The following is a 7,659-nucleotide window of genomic DNA, read 5'->3' as shown; positions in this document are numbered from 1 at the left end:
AGTCTTTACTTCTCAAGGAGAAGCTGGGTGTTGCCAGCCCCCTCCTGATTATATGTTGCTGTATGGGGGTGGTGGTGGTGGTTATGGCAAGAGTGTATCAGCCTTTCCTGTTTGTTTGATGTGGGCATTTTGTCATTTGCCTGATGTGTAGGTATTCCTCAGCTAGTTTATGGATTTCTTTCAGAGGGAGTTGCTCCATGTGTAGTTATAGATTTGATGTGTCTATGGGAGGAGAGTTCTGGAGTCTCCTATATCACCATGTTGGACTGCACTTTCATGGTTTGATTTTTTTGTATTTCAATCTTTTATTAATTGGGCATTTATTTTGGAAAAAATGAATAAGCCAAGAATACATTTTATTTATTTTTTGTAAATCACTAATCTGATGGCCCATCTTTACTAACAATCCAGTTTTCCTCAGTGAATCAATTATAATTACCTCGATTATATACTAAGTTCCCAGATCTACTTGGGGGTATTTCTGCACTTTAACTTTTTTTTATAATATATATTTTTATTGAGTTATAGCCAGTTTAGAATGTTGTGTCAATTTCCAGTGTGGAGCACAATTTCTCAGTTATACATGAACATACATATATTCATTGTTGCATTATTTTTCACTATGAGCTACCACAAGATCTTGTGTATATTTCCCTGTGCTATACAGTATATTCTTTTCAATCTATTCTACATATGCCTGTCAGTATCTACAAATTTCAAACTCCCAGACTGTCCCTTCCCACTCACCTCCCTACTGGCAACCACAAGTATGTATTCTATGTCTATAAGTCTGTTTCTGTTTTGTATTTATGTTCATCTTTTTCCCTTTCTTTCTTTCTTTCTTTCTTTCTTTCTTTCTTTCTTTTTTCTTTCTTTCCTTCCTTCCTTCCTTCCTTCCTTCCTTCCTTCCTTCCTTCCTTCCTTCCTTCCTTCCTTCCTTCCTTCCTTCCTACATTCCTTCCTTCCTTCTTTCTTTCTTGAGATTCCACATATGAGCAATCTCATATGGTATTATTCTTTCTTTTTCTGGCTTACTTCATTTAGAATGACATTCTCCAGGGACAACTATGTTGCTGCAAATCAGCTATGTTGTCATTTTTAATGGCTGAATAGTATTCCATTGTATAAATATACCACATCTTTATCCAGTCATCTGTTTTTTTTTTAACATTTTTTATTGATTTATAATCATTTTACAATGTTGTGTCATATTCCAGTGTTCAGCACAATTTTTCAGTCATTCATGGACATATACACACTCATTGTCACATTTTTTTCTCTGTGAGTTATCATAATATTTTGTGTATATTTCCCTGTGCTATACAGTGTAATCTTATTTATCTATTCTACAATTTTGAAATCCCAGTCTATCCCTTCCCACCCTCCACCCCCTTGGTAACCATATGTCTGTATTCTCTGTCTGTGAGTCTATTTCTGTCCTGTATTTACACTTTGTTTTTGTTTGTTTGTTTGTTTGTTTTTGTTTTTTGGATTCCACATATGAGCGATCTCATATGGTATTTTTCTTTCTCTTTCTGGCTTACTTCACTTAGAATGACATTCTCCAGGAGCATCCATGTTGCTGCAAATGGCGTTATGTTGTCGGTTTTTATGGCTGAGTAGTATTCCATTGTATAAATATACCACATCTTCTTTATCCAGTCACCTGTTGATGGACATTTAGGCTGTTTCCATGTTTTGGCTATTGTAAATAGTGCTGCTGTGAACACTGGGGTGCAGGTGTCATCCTGAAGTAGATTTCCTTCTGGATACAAGCCCAGGGGTGGGATTCCTGGGTCATACAGTAAGTCTATTCCTAGTCTTTTGAGCAATCTCCACACTGTTTTCCATAGTGGCTGCACCAAACTGCATTCCCACCAGCAGTGAAGGAGGGTTCCCCTTTCTCCACAGCCTCTCCAGCATTTATCATTTGTGGATTTTTGAATGATGGCCATTCTGACAGGTGTGAGGTGATACCTCATGGTAGTTTTGATTTGCATTTCTCTGATAATTAGTGATATTGAGCATTTTTTCATGTGCCTTTTGATCATTTGTATGTCTTCCTTGGACAATTGCTTGTTTAGGTCTTCTGCCCATTTTAGGATTGGGTTGTTTATTTTTTTCTTATTGAGTCGTATGAGCTGCTTATATATTCTGGAGATCAAGCCTTTGTCAGTTTCACTTGCAAAAATTTTCTCCCATTCCGTAGGTTGTCTTTGTGTTTTACTTATGGTTTCCTTTGCTGTGCAGAAGATTGTAGGTTTCATTAGGTCCCATTTGTTTATTCTTGCTTTTATTTCTTCTAGGAGAAAAATTTTGAAATGTATGTCAGATAATGTTTTGCCTATGTTTTCGTCTAGGAGGTTTATTGTATCTTGTCTTATGTTTAAGTCTTTGATCCATTTTGAGTTGATTTTTGTATATGGTGTAAGGGAGTGTTCTAGCTTCATTGTTTTACATGCTGCTGTCCAGTTTTCCCAATACCATTTGCTGAAGAGACTGTCTTTATTCCATTGTATATTCTTGCCTCCTTTGTCGAAGATGAGTTGGCCAAAAGTTTGTGGGTTCATTTCTGGGCTCTCTATTCTGTTCCATTGGTCTATATGTCTGTTTTGGTACCAATACCATGCTGTCTTGATGACTGTAGCTCTATAGTATTGTCTGAAATCTGGGAGAGTTATTCCTCCAGCCTCTTTCTTTCCCTTCAGTAATGCTTTGGCAATTCTTGGTCTTTGATGGTTCCATATAAATTTTATTATGATTTGTTTTAGTTCTGTGAAATATGTCCTGGGTAATTGGAGATGGACAAGTTTCTGGAAACATACTGTCCACCAAAACTGAATCAAGAATAAACTGACCACTTGAACAATCTGATCACTAGAAAGGAAATAGAAATAGCAATTAAAAACCTCCCTTCAAATAAAAGTCCATGACCAGACGGCTTCACCAGGGAATTCTACCAAACATACAAAGAAGAACTCATACCAGTCCTTCTCAAACTCTACCAGATGATTGAAAAGGAGGGAATACTCCCAAACTCATTCTATGAAGCCACCATCACCCTGATACCAAAACCAGGCAAAGACACTACAAAAAATGAGAATTATAGGCCAATATCACTGATGAACATAGACGCCAAAGTCCTCACCAAAATTTTAGCAAATAGAATCCAACAACACATAAAAAAGATTACACATCATGACCAAGTGGGGTTCATCCCAGGGACACAAGACTGGTTCAACATACGCAAATCAATCAACGTAATACATCACATCAACAAGAGAAAGGACAAAAACCACATGATCATCTCAATCGATGCAGAAAAAGCATTTGATAAAATTCAACACCCATTTATGATAAAAACTCTTGCCAAAGTGGGTATAGAGGGAACATATCTCAACATAATAAAAACTATATATGACAAACCTACAGCCAGCATAGTACTCAATGGTGAAAAACTCAAAAGCTTCCCACTAAAATCTGGGACAAGACAAGGATGCCCACTATCGCCTCTCCTATTCAACATAGTCCTGGAAGTCCTAGCCACAGCAGTCAGGCAAAAGAAATAAATAAAAGGGATCCAAATTGGAAAAGAAGAGGTAAAAGTGTCATTATATGCTGATGACAGGTTACTATATATACAAAACCTTAAAAGGTCCACACAAAAGCTACTAGAGCTGATTAAAGAATTCAGCAAGGTAGCAGGTTACAAAATTAACATTCAAAAATCAGTTGCATTTCTTTACACTAATGATAAATCAACAGAAAAAGAAAGTAAAGAAACAATCCCCTTTAAAATAGCACCCAAAGTAATAAAATATCTGGGAATAAATCTAACCAAGGAGGTGAAAGAATTATACAGAGAAAACTATAAACCATTGATGAAGGAAATTAAAGAAGAGTTTAAAAAATGGAAAGATATTCCATACTCTTGGATTGGAGGAATCAATATTGTCATATGGTATTTTTCGTTCTCTTTCTGGCTTACTTCACTTAGAATGACATTCTCCAGGAGCATCCATGTTGCTGCAAATGGTGTTATGTTGTCGGTTTTTATGGCTGAGTAGTATTTCATTTTATAAATATATCACATCTTCTTTGTCCAGTCACCTGTTGATGGACATTTAGGCTGTTTCCATGTCTTGGCTATTGTAAATAGTGCTGCTATGAACATTGGGGTGCAGATGCCTTTTTGAATTAGGGTTCCTTCTGGATATATGCCCTGGAATAGTATTCCTGGGTCATATGTTAAGTCTATTCCTAGTCTTTTGAGGAATCTCCATACTGTTTTCCACATTGGCTGCTCCATACTGCATTCCCACCAGCAGTGTAGGAGGGTCCCATTTTCCCCACAACCTCTCCAGCATTTGTGATTTGTGGACATTTGAAAGATGGCCATTCTGACTGGTGTGAGGTGATAACTCATTGTAGCTCTGATTTGCATTTCTCTGATAATTAGTATTATTACACTCAAATTTTTGACAATTTGACTACAGTGTGTCTAGGTGTGGACTTCTTTAAGTTTATTGAGTTTCATAGTGTATAGAAAACCATTTTCATCAAATTTGGGAAGTTTTTCGCTATTATTTCTTCATATATTCTTTCTGCCTCTCTTTCTCCTCTCCTTTGTGATTTCTGTTATGCTTATATTGGCATGTTTGGTATTATTCTACAGGTTTCTGAATCTCTGTTCATTTTTCACCATTATTTTTTCTTTCCATTCCTCAGCCTGGATAATATCAAATGATCTGTTTTCAAATTTGCTAATTTAATTCTTTCAACTAAAATTTCTTGTGGAATCTGTCTACTGATTAAAAAATTCAGTTTTTTAAAGAATTTCTAGAGATTCTATTTGGTTCTTTTTAATAATTTATGTCTCTTTATTAACATTCTCTATTTGGTAATCATCATTCTCAAACTTCCCTTTAATTCTTTAGAACCGTTTTTTTTAAAATTCTTTGAAAATATTATAAAAATGAATTAAAATCTTTGTCTAGTAAGTGCAACATGTGAGATCCCTTAAAAATAGTTTGTATTAACTGCTTGTGTGTTTGTGTGTGTGTGATACTTTCTTATTCCTTTGTACCTCTCATAATATTTTGTTGAAAATATTTAAAGTTATTTTACAACTCTGGAAATCAGACATTACCTCTCCCCAGTGTTTATTGTATTTATTTGTTGTTTGGTGACTTTCCTGAACTAATACTGTATAAAGTCTTCATTACATGTTGTAAGCAAGCCTCGATATCTCTGCTTTATTAGCTTACTGGTCAGCTAATGGTTGGACAAATATTTCCTTAAATGACTTGAACCATTATGTCTTCTATACTTCACCAAGGGGTTCTCTTTTTGTGTTGGGGCATGATTCCAGTGCTCTGGAACTTTACAACTGTACCTTAGCCTTCACTTCCTGATTATGAAGGGCCTCAAGGTCAGCCATAGGAATTAGGGCCCTCACAGGTTTTCCCTGGGGATACCAGGGCCTGGCACATTCACATGGCCTACTAGATTCCTAGGGTATAGGATCTACTTTTAAAACCCCCATGCATAGCTCTTTCCCCAAATCTCCTTTTGAAGTTTGTGGCCAGTCTCTTATTTGCCCAACAAGTGTCACTCCCTCAAATATCCATGAGGTTTAATAGTTATTGCTTATTATTTTTGAAAAATGGCCAGGTATAGGACTTTTTCCACTGAGGAAATTATAAGTCAAGTAAAATATTGACAAGTTCTGTGAATGGAACTTTTCCAAGGGGACTGCCAAACAGATGAAGTAGTGACAGTTTTCTGGGGATTGGAGCTTTCTGATGCTCTTTAAGCCCCAATCCTATTTTGCATCCTCTAGTAGCTGCTGTGCTGCTGGTTTTAGCAGCTGGCACGATTGAAAGGCTGCTAGTTTTCAAGGCTACTGTGGATCTGAGGAGAGGGGGATGGGAATAGGACAAGTTAAAACATCACAAAGTTTATGGTCTTTACCAAGATTCAACTGTTTCTCTTGATACATTTTCCTAAGATTTTTGCAAGTCTTTGGTTACTTTCTAGAGCTCTGAAAAAGTTGATTTTGGCATTTTCCCCCAGGGTCCTCATTGTTTTTATGGAGGAGCCCATTTTTGGAGATCTTTACTCTGACATTTGAAGTGGTACTCTGGGGTCCATTGTTATACTTTTAAAATTTTTTGTTATGTCTCTAGTTGAATTATTTTAGGTTACAGTGAATTCTATGTATAATAAAACCATCCTGACCATCTTCTCCCCTCCAGTATTTTACTTTTTAATACATTTTGACTATTCCTGTTCATTTATTCTTCCAAATTAATTCTAGAATAAAGTCTTCAAGTTCTAAAAATTAATCTTTTGTTATTTGATTGAAATTGTTAAAATGTGGATAAATATAGGAATAATTACCATCTCTGAAATATTAAATCTTACACTTATGGAACATGGTATGGCCCTCCACTTATTCAAGCCTTCTTTTATGCTCTTTAGTAAAATTCTGTTGTTTTCTTTGCAAAGGTTCCACACATTTCTTCATGAATTTATTTCCAACTACCCAGAGGTTACTACCTGGCTCTGTCTGCAGCAGTCTACAGTCATTCTTCAGGATCCATCCAGGTCCTTGAGGGGCTAGATTAGTGAATTAAATAAATATATGATAAGAGATCATTTCCCCTGTACTTTTTCTTCCAGTTTTATTGAGATATAATTGATGCAGAGCACTGTATAAGTTTAAGGTATACAGCATAATGATTTGACTTACATATATCATGAAACTGTTGTCACAATATGTTAGGTGAACATCCATCATTTCATATAGGTACAAAATTAAAGAAATAGAAAAAAAATTTCCTTGTGATGAGAACTCAAGATTTACTCCCTTAACAACTTTCATATATAACATACAGCAGTGTTAATTATATTTTCATGTTGTACATTACATTCCTAGTACTGGAAGGTGCTCCAGAATCACAAGTTGGGTCTGACCCAGACACCTTTTAAATCACTTCTTCTGCCTGGGTCTCAGGGAAAGTGAGATTTTGTGTGTGCCCTTTAAGAGTGGAGTCTCTATTTCCCACAGCCCTCTGGCTCTCCCAAAAGTAACTGCGCATAATTAAGGAAGCTTTCTTGATGAGAACATCCTTAAGAGAGTTTAAAAGAAAGTCTGGTCTGTAGTGAACATAACTTCTCAGGTGACTCAGTATGAAAGATAGACCCAACTGCCATTAATGGATTAATCAGGGTCACTAGAGAGAGAACACTGTTTCTCCACTGCATCCTACCTAGTTTCCTTATCTTAGCTTTGGATAGGCTTGTTTTAGACACTTTCCTTGATGTATGCATGTTCACATTAGTAATTACACTTGTGAGTGTGCATCCCAGTGCCACATTGATTGGTGGAGAGGGCAGCAAGCCTCCAGGAAGTGTCATGATGTGTGGGCAACTTTGTGATACCCCAAAATAGCCTAAGGAACCTGGCATTCTGAACAATGAACCCATTCATATGAACCTCCTATTTCCCACCTAGTATATTTCTTTTCATCTCATGAATGAAAACTTGAATTGTCCTCATTCCAGGGCCCCCTCTGTGATCTTTGTCAACCCACAAGAGGATACAGGTTGGGGTTGGTCATAAGTTAGAAAGACAAAACAGTGAGTGTTACTGAT

The sequence above is a fragment of the Camelus ferus genome, chromosome 9, assembly GCF_009834535.1.
Source record: "Camelus ferus isolate YT-003-E chromosome 9, BCGSAC_Cfer_1.0, whole genome shotgun sequence".
NCBI classification, from domain to species: Eukaryota; Metazoa; Chordata; class Mammalia; order Artiodactyla; family Camelidae; genus Camelus; species Camelus ferus.
The sequence above is the reverse complement of the archived record's forward strand: the minus strand, read 5'-3'. Positions refer to the sequence as shown.